The sequence below is a fragment of the Hibiscus syriacus genome, unplaced genomic scaffold (assembly GCF_006381635.1).
Source record: "Hibiscus syriacus cultivar Baekdansim isolate YM2019G1 unplaced genomic scaffold, ASM638163v2 tig00111095_pilon, whole genome shotgun sequence".
Lineage (NCBI taxonomy): Eukaryota > Viridiplantae > Streptophyta > Magnoliopsida > Malvales > Malvaceae > Hibiscus > Hibiscus syriacus.
Window position 1 is genome coordinate 763,574 of NW_024062980.1, and position 13,954 is coordinate 777,527.

General features: G+C 29.1%; 1 pseudogene; it reads right to left on the bottom strand.

The window, feature by feature from the left end:
• Nucleotides 1-1,877: 1,877 nt before the first annotated feature.
• LOC120152739 lies at nt 1,878-3,222 on the bottom strand (annotated as a pseudogene).
• Between the last annotated feature and the right edge of the window lie 10,732 nt (nt 3,223-13,954).

Consider the following 13,954-nt stretch of genomic DNA (forward strand, 5'->3'; position numbering starts at 1 on the left):
GTTAACAGTTTCTATATATATATATATATATATATATATATTATTGTTACAAGAAAAGCCACTAAGAAGCAAGTGGATTAAATTATAGATATGCTTGTAAGATCGGCCTGGAATAACTCCAGAACCTCCTGAGGAGGATTTTGAAAGAAAGTACGATGTTGTCGGCATCTCCAGTATGAGCTAAGGCATCAGCAAGCTGATTAACCTCACGATTGATGTCAACGAAACGGACCCTTCATTGTTGGTCAATACTCTTAGGATGCGTTTGGTTCACGAAATGTAAGATTATCAGTTGGAATAAAAGATTACCAGGGAATACTGAGAATGTTATATTTTGTGTTTGGTTAGTTTAGCATGAATGTAAGATTACCGTGTTTGGTTAAAGGAATAAAAGATTATTGAAATGTATATTTGACCAAATTGTCCTTATTATATATTTGTATAATATTACAAATTGTAAAATATTTATATATTTTCTTTAAAATTTAAATTCATAATATTTATATAATTTTTTTTACAAAATTAAAAATATAAAAAATGTTTAATGAAAGGGTAAAAATTTTTTAATCCCTAAACTTCATATAAAATTTTAATTATAGATTTTTTTTAAATCTAAAATAATTTAAGGATAAATTTGTAATTTAACCTTCGTAGAATTTTTATTATTCAATGACAGAAGAAGGATATTTTTTTAAAACAAATAAAAATTTAAGGGCATTTTAGTCCAAAACACCAGTAATGTTACAATACCTAAGGGAAGGGAGGTAATGATATTTCCGATAATATATCTCAAAAAATCTACTATTGGTAATAAAACATTATCGGGAATGAGATTCCCGACCAATCAAATATGCCAAACATCCCCTTACGGATCCTACGGATAATGGCATCGTCCGTGATTTGTTCCATGGAATTGAGGCACTTCACAACTTCACTATTATCGATTTCTACTGTCACATCACGATAATCTTTGTGTTAATATTCGATTCGTGTTCGTTTTAATTTTTAAAATCATAGTTGAATTCATTTAGTTATTTTTAAGAAATTCGTATTTGATTTTTTAACGTTTAACAACCAACCCTCTTATTTTTTACCATTTACTTACAAACCAAAGTGAAATGGTATAACTACATCACTAGTCCTTAAACTCCTTAAGTTTCACAATTTGAACTCCAAAATTTATCATGTCTTCAATTTTGTCCTTACCTCACCAATATTTAAAATATAAAAAATAAAAAATGAAGAATCAAACAAACGAGCTTATAAACGAGTTTGTTCATGAACATTAATGAACTAAACAAACATTTGTTCGTGTTCGTTCGTTTGTTAAATTAACATAAAAATATTATTCATACTCGTTTATTTAACTTAATAAACGAATATTATATGAACGGTTTACGAATAGTTCGTTGATCATAACACCTGAATTTTAAATTACCGTATAGTTATATATTTTTCAAAATTTTCTTATTGATGGTCTAATTTTGTAGTCCTAAATTTCTAATATAACTTCCTAATCACGTGTGAATATCTTTACATGATAAGAAAGTGCTGATTTCCTTGTGGGGGTGGTGGTGCAGCTTTGGGTATTCAAGTATGCATATCGGAATACCTAAAACTGAAAGCAACCAACAGAATGATGGGAAATTTAGCTCATATGTAAGCATTATAAGTTTCTTTGGTTGTGATGGGCTGCTGCTTGCTTCTAGGTTATGGTCTTTGTTTTTTTAATTGTAGTAATCATTCTAGGTTATGGAATTTTAATAACTAATATGTAATTGAACTTATATTGCTATGATATACGTAAGAATTTTTTTATATGTGACAAACATTTTTATCATAATCTGGATCGAATTTGCTAAATCTCAAGAGAAACATAGTAGTTCAGTAATTTATTGTTAAAAAAGGATGAAACCATAGTTCAAATACGTTGGATGACTTCAGCTCAAACACACATATTTCAAACAAGCAGCATGCAGTGCTTTTAGTAAGGTAATTCCTTTTAGCCTTTTTCATATTGGTAATGTAATGGAACAAACTCCCATCAAAGCAACCCCTTACTGCTTCTTTTGCTAGATAACCTTGTGAATCCTTTGCAATCCGATACAGAAGCAGCCATTCGCCCTTTGAGATTATCCTGCAAACAGTAGAAATATTCAGAGGACAGGTTAAGCATTTATTGAATCGGAAACACGAAATCGAAAGAAAGGGGCGTTCGATTATACCAGCCAAGGAAGTCGTACTGGTTTCGATTCGACTGTGTCATGTGCCACACTTCTTTGAATGATAATTTGTCAGGCACAGTTCGAGCATACTTGCTGAAGATGCTCTCAAAATTCATTGGCATGAACCTGCAAATCGCATTTGTAACATAACAAGGGTCAAATATTTGTGTTTCTTTATGTGTTTAATGGTTCTAAGATTATGTGACAATTACCTTCCTTCAGTGTCAAACGTTGCAGAATCACTGCCATGCTTGCATTTGTGGATTCTGTCTATATATTGGGAAAAACAGTTCTGGTATCCATCCCTATGAAATGGTGAAATTGTTATATAATCCTTTTAAATATGTTATATATTCATTTTGTACAAGGGAATACAAGTTTACTTACTTTGAGTGTGGAGTAACTCAACCCTATATTGATGATGATTCCAGCAAAAACGCTTTCAATGAAACCGAGACCAAGGTTCCTCAAACCTGCAGGTTTTTAAATAAATTTTGCTAATAAAATTATAACATAAAAATAGAAACAAAATTTGTAGAAAGAGGGGGGGAAAACCTCTGTAAGTTTCCCAGGGATAAACGATGCCATCTTTGTTTTGATCAAAAAAGGAAGCATGTTGCTGAAGAACACTCATTCCTTCACTGTCATGTCCTTCTGTTCCATGTGGATGTTCAACGTCCACAGGTACCATTGCCCTTCCTAAATCTGATCCCACAATTCATATATATGTTGCTCAAACAATGGCTTAAAACATCGTAGTGTTTTGAACTAAACTAATTGAAACACAAAGGAAGAAAAAAACGAAACATTACAGGGTTTGGGTAATTTTTCCTCGAGATCCGATCGAATCCTTCTTTCACGAGTCAATGAGCTCTGGGTGCCTCAGTTGCCATGTCCATCCTTTTTAGCTTTTCTTCTTATTTGGAGATTGTGAGTTTTTTCAAGCAATGAAGCTCTTCTTATATAGAAAATCTTGTCATCAAAACAAGATATCACTCTTCTTTAGCCACCACCCCTACTATTGTTAAGGCATAAAGATAAAATAGTTATATTTCCTTGACTCTTATTTTTTTTCTTCTTATTTTATCATTTTAATTTTTGATCAAAATAATCCTTGTTAGATTAAATCGTTAATTGATTAACGATTAACTCAAGTTTCTATCGGGACATTTTCAATAATCTAAGATGATTATAATGTATCTGTTCAAAATCTTTGTTAGTCATTTACACCATACGTACACTAATAAATATAGTTATTTAAATCAAAAACATCTAGCAACACTTCATTTAAACAAAGTTGTTTTGTAATTATATTTATAGTTAATTATTAAAAAAATTTAAAGTAAGTTATCTTTGTAAATTTAATATTTATAAGTGGACCAATACTTTGCACGTTTCGACTTATTATTTGACAATTTTTTTATTTTGTTTGAATAATTTAAATAACAACTCCACAACCTCCCTGCTTCAATGCCATCATCAGTTAATAGTTATCTATATTAAGTTGCACAAATTTCAACTTAAAAAAACTAAGGCAAGGACATTCATCGACCAAAGTTTTGTAATGAACAAAACGACAATATAACAATTCAATAACATTTTTTAAAATATTAAATCGACATGATTGATACCAGGGGTTCTATAAAATATTATAAAATGATTAATGGTTATAGAGTTTTGTTTTATTGAATTAAGTAATGAAACACAATAGGAATTACGAGAGGCTATGACCTCTAAAAATTTGAAAATTTATGATTTAGATAAAAAATAATAATTTTTTACCCAAATTTTTCTTTGAAATTTAGACTAATTTTTAAAATCTTCTAATTTTCTTAATTAAATCTCCTCCCAAATTTTTAAAAATTCTCATAAATCTCTTGAAATTTCAAAAATTTTAATTAGACCTTTATTTTAAAAAATGTAAACTAAACCTTACAAAATTTTAAAATTTTTAATTTAAATCTCTAAGTTTTTTAAAGTTTTAACTTGTCCTGCAAATTTTCTATCACCAAATTTTCACTGGTTGAGTTATCTGACTATTAAAAGTTACAAAAATAATTGATCGATATTCATATGTTTCAAACTTATTTTTTCGTTAAATATTGAGGTGATCTAAGTTAGACGTTAAATTTTGATTGAAATATGAAAAAATTTGATCTTATAACCGTTTTAGTTGTATTTTGTATATTGACTCTCGGTTTACGTTATTTCATCAAGTCGTTGCTTGAAATATTATTTCTTCGAATCAGTGTTTGAAAGCAACGACAATGTCAGTGGATAATCATTAAAATATAATTTTAACATATACAAATTAACATATTAATGTCTAACTCAAACAACAGTAAATTTTAACATAAAATGATGAGTTTGAAATATATAAATAGTCAAATGATCATCTTCTAACTTTTAATAGTTGAAAGACTTAACAAAATAAATCTTTGAAAGATTATTTTATAAATTTTAATAACCAATGAATTTAACAAAACAATGATATATAATTGAGTATTAACTGTACACTTTACCCATAAGTTTTAAACTTAAGATAAAACATTAATTGATGATACAATGGCCATGTCGTAAACACCGTGCTAGTTACAATTACCAATACTTTGCATGATTTCGAGTTACAAGTTGACAATTTTTTTATTATTTTATTTAAATCATGTGAATGACAGATTGATAAACTCCCCTTTTAACGCATCCTTCGTTGTTTCCAAGAGTACATATATCATCATCTCTAACACGTTTACCAATGTATTTAGTTTCAGATCTTACAAGATTTCATGCCGTTTGAACAGCTACGCATTGTTATTAATATGTAATTCTAATGCCCTTGACATTATTATATTTCTCTCTTCGTTTTTTTCTCAAATGCTTTATTTTCACAATATATATATATATATTATATTTTTTTTAATCACTATATCTGATCTATTATCCGATTAATCCAGATCAAGTACTGTAGATGCGAGAGCGACCCTCCCAACCCAATTTGCTTGATTCGCAAACGTCAATGTTCGAACCCCTGAATTTGATTAAGAGACCTAGTGCATCATCTCACTTGATCATCATCAATCATTGTAGATGCTAGTCTTTCGATATCAAATTTCATGAGTCAAGGAAAAAAAAGTAGAAGAGAATAAAAGAAAGTATGGAGAAGAGAGGTTTCCCAAGAAAAAGAAGAAAAAAGAATCAAGTGAGATTGTTTAGATCCTTGGGAGTATTGTTTTTATTAATTTTTTCTAAGATGAGTTTGAGATTTTAGGGATTAAATTGATTGATTATTGAAGGTTAATTTTTTAGAATAAATATTAAATTAAAGTAAAATGACTAAATTTTTATATGATATTAACCGTTATATTTTTTGTTAAATTTTAAACATTAATAAATTACTTTGTTAAATTTTAAGTTGTTGCTTGTTAATTTTTAAGTTAGGTGATTATTTTATAATTTTTTAGTCGAAGGATATAAAAACACTTTATATTTTTTAATTAATCTAGGATAATTACAAGTTCTAAATGTAGACATAATAATACTACTTACAATAATTTACAAATTTAATATTAGTATTGTCAAAATTAACAATATTAATGATCTGTCATAACACACGCACGTGCGCACATATATATATATATATGAGGTATGATTTTCTTATATTGTATAAAACTAAAAAAAATTACATTTTTTAGGATCGTTGGATGAGAGAAAATCAAATGTTAAGATTAATAGTAAAAAATGAGAAGATTTTCACAATTAATCATATTTTCTCCTCACTCAAAATCTTAAAAGAGCATAAAAATGAAATCATTTTATTTAATGTAAGTAGATATTACTATTATATATATATAGTTATATATATATATATATAAGTGGGACAATCACCTTTTGAAAATTTTAAACTCTTTTATATTTTATATTTTTACATATATTTTGTATTAATAATTTTATTTTCATCAAATTTTAAAATTTAAAAAAGTATTATTATCCTCTTAAATTTGATAAGCTAGATTTGATTTGATTGATTTGATGTCTCCAATTACATGTAGCACAAGTGATCTACTAATCTAAGGTTAGTTTAATGAATTAAATCTATAAAAAAATAATTCTTTAAAAAATAAAATGTATTTTTTTGTTTTTCCTTTTTTTTTATAAATATCGATATCTAATTTATTAATTGATTAATCTAGATTAAGTAGTGTAGAGATGAGGGTTATCCTCTCAACTCAGTTTGTTTCCCAGAATTTTTATTTCTTTTATCTTTTCAATAATGAATAATATATTTAAGAAATTTTATATGTTTAAAATTAAAGTATAAGATTTTGGAACACTTCCTGATATTTATACTTTCATAACGAATCAACATTAATGCATTAATGCGTGTGTTAGAAAAAAAATTCGCCAATCTGAGAACAATATAAAAAAATAATAAATGATAATAATAACCATATTATAATAAAAATGATAAATAACAAATTTATTATCTTAGAATGGTTAGAAGTGTAACAATCTGGTACCATAATTACACTTGAGAAAATAAAAACAACGATATTAAATTTCTTAAATAATAAATAAAATTTATAGAAAGAAAAATACTCTTTTGTTTGATTGATTTATCGATCGAAAACAATTGAGGTCTATCACTGTATAGTTTGTTGAACCATGCTTTGTATTTCGATATACAAAAAATGAATATTTTTAAAGAAATTTTAAGATTATTTTCAATTCGATTTTCAAGTTTATATTCGATTAATCACTCGAATATTGAAATCCTTTAAGTCAAAAACTAAATTTTTACCCTTACTTGTTTTGAAAATTAAATTCATATACTGAAAATAATTTTCAAACAATTTTACAAAGGATTTTGAACCTTAATCGAGTCAAAAATTGATTTTAAACCATACAATATCGATATTGTTCTATAACATCTAAAAAAACTGAGCTAGTGACTAAAATAAAAGTTTTTGAAACTTTGTGCCTGATTTTGAAAAATTGAAAAGTTCAGGGACTTAATTGGAATTTCTTTAGGTAGGACTGATTAGAAAAGAAGGAAAAAATGAAGGGCAAAAAGGTTTTTTAGCAGGAATGAATTAAAAATTCATATGGTTGTTTATATCCACGTGGATGAGGGGAGGAAAATCAGAGAATTCTAGATATCATCTTCATCTTTTCTTTCTTCTCTCCGTAAGCTCCATAGCAAAGGTAAGGATTACTCTAATGGGTTATTTCTTGCACTTTATGAATGATTTTGATTCTTGAGGTGTTAGAAAAGCTTAAGGAAATTTAAAGTGTTAGAAATGAATTTGGTACATGTTGATTAATTGGCATGATTATTGAATTCAAGTGTACTAGTTAGATATGGGATGTTAAGATGAGTTAAGGTGAGATAAGTTGATTTTGAATAAGTGTGGTTGAGTTTAAGGCTTGAAGAATAGTAAAATAAGGAATTTAGCTGAGTATGGGTGATTTTTGGGTTAAAATGAATAAATTTTGGGCTAGGGGTATCGGTACTGTTCTTACAGTACCGATACTTCAAGGCAAAATATGTGAAAATTTGGTTTGGATATCGATATTGGATGAACAGTATCGATACCATAAGGTAAAAGTGGATCAAAACTTAAAGAAGTATTGATACCTAAGGATGTATATCTATACCAGGGGTATCGATACCATTATCAGTTAAAATTCCAGAAAGTCAGAATGATAGTACCAAAGGGGGGTATCGATATCATAGAAGAGTAATATCGGTAATGTATTGGAATATCAATATTGTTGAGCCTGAATGCTAAATTAAGAGTTTATTTCAACTTAAGTTTATATTGATTGGTTATAAGCGATTTGAACTCCGATAGTTATATTTATTATTCTTGTGTAGATATTGAACGAAGTCAATTTTCAGATGAGTCAACAAAATAAGAGTTATAAGGTGGTTTTGACTAGTGAGGCTCAGGTGGAGTGCATACTAGTTTATATGTTTTATGGAGATAAGACTTGCGACGAGTCTGTTTCCTATATTAGAGTGTATGAATCCATGAATATAAGCATGTGTTTAATATGATTATTATGTGTGCATAAGTATATGAATATGAGTATAGGTGTTATTTGTTATTGTATATGTTATGCTATGTGAATACATGTTTGTGTGATAACCCATATGAACTGGTATAAATGACCTATGAGATTTATGAGAATATGATGTATATGAAGATATGAGAATAAGATATTAGTCATGTGATATGATCTATGTGACCATATGAGAATGTGACATAAGTTATATGATATGATATAAGTGATTATATTCACATGTGATATATGCTATGAGACATGACCCATGTGACTACATGTGAAATGATATAAGTTATGTAATGCTTTTTGTGAATATGTGACAAATCTAAATGATAATGCCCATGTTATGTGATAAGAGAGCTAAGGGTATAGTTGGCATACCAAGAGTCGAGGGTTCTACGCGGTCTTTCGGGACATATATGTGATCATTTGGAACATATACGGTTATTAGGGACATATATTTGGTCCTTTGGAAATATGTGGTCCTTAGGGACAATTTTATGTGGTCCTTCGGGACATTTATGTGGTCCTTCGGACATATATGTGGTCATTCGGGACATTTTCTACGCGGTCCTTCAGGATTTTTATATGACACTCAGTGCAATTTATACGAGCTCTGGTGACAGTATTTGTACACAACCTCAATGCACTCACATATCTTTAATTCTTAGAAGTGTACCATACGCTAATAAAGAGATAAAAACTAATAAAATGTATGTGATGTATATGATTTGTTATGTGAAATGCATTACAGGATTTATGTGATGTTGTGTGTATTGCTTGGTAAAATGTATTAATAATGGTATATGTGCATGTAAGCATTTTGTTATATGAAATGTTATATGGTCATATATGATATTATTGTATGAAATGTATATGCATTGTGTCAAGGCCGTCTTTCGGATGGGCCCAGGGGCTTCGACTTGAAAAAAATGGGTTAGAGTCGCCACCGATCATTTAAAAACAAGTTTTAGGTTGATCAGGCACCATCTTACCTGATCTGCATTTTACCAGAAATGTGTCGGGTTCGGGAGTTGGTTACAGTCAAGGAATGATTAGTACTCTTGTACTGCCCTTTCGATACCAATTAATTTGTCGGTTGCCTTTAATAGCGAAAATTAAAATTAAAATTTAAAAAAACCCGATTCAAATTACTTACCTTTGATTGGTTGAAATTTCTCTAAAAAAGTAAAAAAATGTTAGATAATAAATAATAAACAAATATTAAATAAATCAAGGAAATAACAAAAAATAAAAAAAATAAATCAAAAGGGAAAAATGTTATATAAAAAATAATAATAATAATAAATAAAAAAGGAAAATAAAATAAAATAAAGATATATTAAATAAATCAAAGTAAAAAATGTAAAATAAAAATAAAAATAATAAAATAATAATAAAATAACGAATCAAAGAAAGAAAGAAAATAAGATAAAATAGATAAAATAATAATAAAAAATAAATAAATAAATAACATATTTAAAAAATAAATTAAAGTTATGGTATATGTTTAGAACATAGTACATATACATATATATAATATATATATATATATATATATAATAAATATATATATATATATATATATATATATATATATATATATATATATATACAAGAGATATAAATAAGGACCTAAATCTTTAATTCAAAAAAAAATGGTCAAATCAAGCTTCATTCAAAATTAGAATGGTTACACGCATAATATATCCAATATATTAATAAATACACTTCATGGCTAAAACCCAAAACAAATTAAAGAGGGACTCATCTTTTTCTTTTACCAGATATTAACACGAGAGATAGGAGTAGGGGAGAGCACGCTGCCGCCTCCTCGCCGGGAAAGGGAGAACCACCGTTTGTCGTCGGTCTCCGGAGTCTGTTCAACACCAAACTTAAAGGGAAGGTTCGTCTCGACGCCAAGAGCACGAATCTGGCCTTGGTTTCGTCGAAAAACACCCCAAGCTTCACAAAGCGGTTGAAAACCGTTCGGTTTTCCCACTCTCCGATCTCCTCATCCGACCGTTGGATCGACTCTATTTTGAAGTATGTTGGTCCCTTAACCCGTACACATCTACAAACAGTCCAGATCTACTGTCTGATCGCTAGAGCTGGAGTCGTCGAAGATCCGATGGTAAACTTCTTTTTTTCTTTTTCTTTGTTTTTATTTCGAATTTGTTGCCCCTCGTTTTCCTTCCCCTTTGGTTCCCCCTTGCTTGCGTTTAAATAGCCTAGTGATTGACTATTTTTAGAGACGTTTTAGAGTCCCACTTGGACTCAAATGCCTCAATTTTTAGTGTTTCAATAGGCCTAAAATATGTTAGTTTGTTTTCTGAATCCCACTAAATCGGGGTTGTTAAATCGTGGTGGTTGAGTGTGTTGTACCCGGACAAAAAGTGTGTTGACACATTGTTAAGTAGTTAAAGTTTCCATTATTTGTTTATATGCCTCACTAAGTCTGTGACTTGGCGTGTGAGTGTTTCACACGTAGGTTTTGAGAAGCAAGAGGAGCAAGGATAAGCGTCAGGTCAGCTTCTCCTTTCCGAAAATCAGATCAGAAAGAGTTCTAATTGTATGGTTTTGGTTATACTGAACGTAGTTGGCATGTAACTAGTGATTTGAATAAAATATGCTCTGATCGGTTTTGCAAAATCATATGATTGTAATTAATGTAAAATATTCAGTTTTTCTTGAAATTTGAATTTGAATTTTCAACCATCTTGTAAGAGTAAACGTTTTGAAAAGTTAATGTGACACCTCGGATTTGTATCCGGGTCAGGTACGAGTTGGGGTGTTACATGTTCATGTAATACTGATACTATGGATGGGATACTGATACTCCCTTTGTGGTTTTGACAAAATCGATTCTAGTATATCATTTTCGTACTAATACTCTCCGAGTATCGATACCAGTACCGATACTCTTACTAGAGTACCGATAATCTTCTATTTCAACGGTCAAAATTTTTGTAATTAATGTAGGAAGTACCGATACTCCAAGTTCGAGTGCCGGTACTCTAGGCTTTTGGGCAGCATTTATTGTAGGAAGCTTAATTCCAACGACTCTATTAACTCTCACAACAACCCAAACGACTAGAATTGAATGTGATGGTATAAAAACAAGATTTCAAGCTATATGTGAAGACAAGAAATCAAAAGAAAGCCAAAGCAACCACATTGAGCCAAAATCAAAGTCAACATTCTTCAATATTCCTTTTACTTTCAAAGAACACTTTTGTACTCATTTTATTATTTGTTGAGTGTTCTTATTTGTTCTTGAATTGTGGAAACAATTTCCTCGTGAGGTTTTTTAAAGTTTGTAAATTTGTAATTTTCTCTTTGAAAGAATGTTCACAAGAATTTGGGGTATAATTCTTGAGGGATTTGTAAGGTTACACCTCGTCCTCAAAGGTTGATACAAATGAGTGAATTTGTGAAAATCCTTAGTGTGGATAACTAAGGTAGTGGATGTAGATTTTGGTTTAGAAAGTTGAATCACTCTAAAATTCTTGTGTTTATTTTCCTATTTTTCTTTCAAGCTTCCACCAAAATTTTTATTTGTCAATTCACCCCATATCGGCTATTTCATCCTCTTGATTGACTCAACATAATTTTTAAGACATATTTTCGGCCACTCTTTTGGTGCTCGATATAATTGGTTGTCTATACACAACTAGATGACCAGCTATAGTAACACATTTCTAGAGGTTACAAACTATACCCTTGTCTTCGCCTATCATTGCAAAAACTAATGGAGAAAAACTTTTATACTTTTGAACTTGTGGGATATAAACTTGTGTGATGTCAACTTGTGTTTAACCTAGTAGGTTAGCACAATATTAGAGGATTCTCAAAGGAAAATAATCATTCTGAAACTATAACATTGTATTTCAATCTAATATAAATTTGTAATAATATATTCATATTTTAATTGAATATAAATTCATGAATAATATATTCGTATTTAATCAAATATAAATTTATAAATAATATATTCTTATTTCAATCGAATATAAATTTGTAATAATAAATTCTTTATTTTAATTGAATATAAATATTTAAATAATAGAATATTATTAATATTCGAATTCTAAAGAACCCACATGATATTTTAATTCAAAATATTCAAATAGATGTGTCAGATGTAATGAAAAATCAATTATCGAATTCATCAATAAATTTGACACATATTTCCAACAATCTTTCTTATGAATGAAATTAATGATTTTATCAAAAACATTTTAACTCGATGTGGTGATAGACTCTACGATCGATAGTTGCATAAGGTAGGTAAATGTCCTCATTTGAACATTCCCTTGTGATAGTATATTTACTTTACTGGTTAAACAGTAGACACAATGTCATATAACTATTATTTCATTTGTATAAACGATGATATAATTCACCCAACTACCTCTCTGACAAGAATTTTAGTTCTCATAGGTATGTCCTTAAAGCCGTAGACATTGTCTGGTTCTACAAGAGTTTGAAAAAATTATGGCCAATAGTCTTATTGAAACAGTCCCACTTGACTCTTACATAGGTGACTTATGTTTCCCAGCTCACCAAAGCACATAATGGTTATTAAAAGCTTTGCTTAGCCTGTACCACTTTGATCATTGTTTATATCATAGGAACGAACTTGGAATAAGAGACCCTCACATTTATCGTACATGGTTAATGCAATTAGGTTGTTCCTTTGAACTTAGATCTTGGGATCTCCAATCAATTAGGTAAAGTTTTCCTTCACAGAAAACCTTTAAATTTTATGGGCTGTAGTCATATTCCTTTAAATGTTTTCTCAACTTGATCTCGATTTAACCATTTGGTTAATGGATCCACGATGTTATCATTTGATCTTATAAAATCAATAAAGTTAACTCAATTTGAGATCAATTGTTTAACAATATTATATCGATGACTCATGTCTCGATTTACCATTTTACAAGAAATTTTATGCTAGTCACATTATATGCATACTATGGAAAGAGATTTTAGTCATTTAAGAACATCCTTCAAAAAATTACAAAGTCATTCAACTTATTCTCTAGACTTTTCTAGAGCTCAAAACTCATATTCTATTATGGATCTAATTATAACCATTTTCTTGAGGATTTTCATGACACGATTTCTCTTTTAAATGTGAAACACATTCACTTGTGTCATTGATAGATTGAATAACAAATCCAACTAGCATCATATATCCTTCTAGGATAATAAAATAGTCAAAGAATATGCAATCCATCATTTAGGACCTATTTTCATTTGCTTTGATAATATGATCATTATACTCGCAAGACACCTCACATTTTTAAGTATTTGCTGGAAGGTTTTCGATCTTTCCATAACTTATATGGTGTATTTTTTCCTTTCAGAAAATCTTATTTAGAAAGGTAGTTAATTGACAAAACATCTTCTTTATCCTCAACATGTTATGTGACAAACCAAAATTTCCTAGCATTACGTTTATTATTTCCTTTAAGGTTCAATTCTTCCGCTTTGCTATTCCATTTATTTTAAGAGAGTATAATGGTGTTACTTTATGAATAATACCATGTTGTGCATAAATGTTTCACATTTTGACCACCACTATCACTTCTTACCATGTTAATCCTTTTATTAAGTTGATTTTCAACTTCTTGCTTATATAATATAAATTTCTCTAG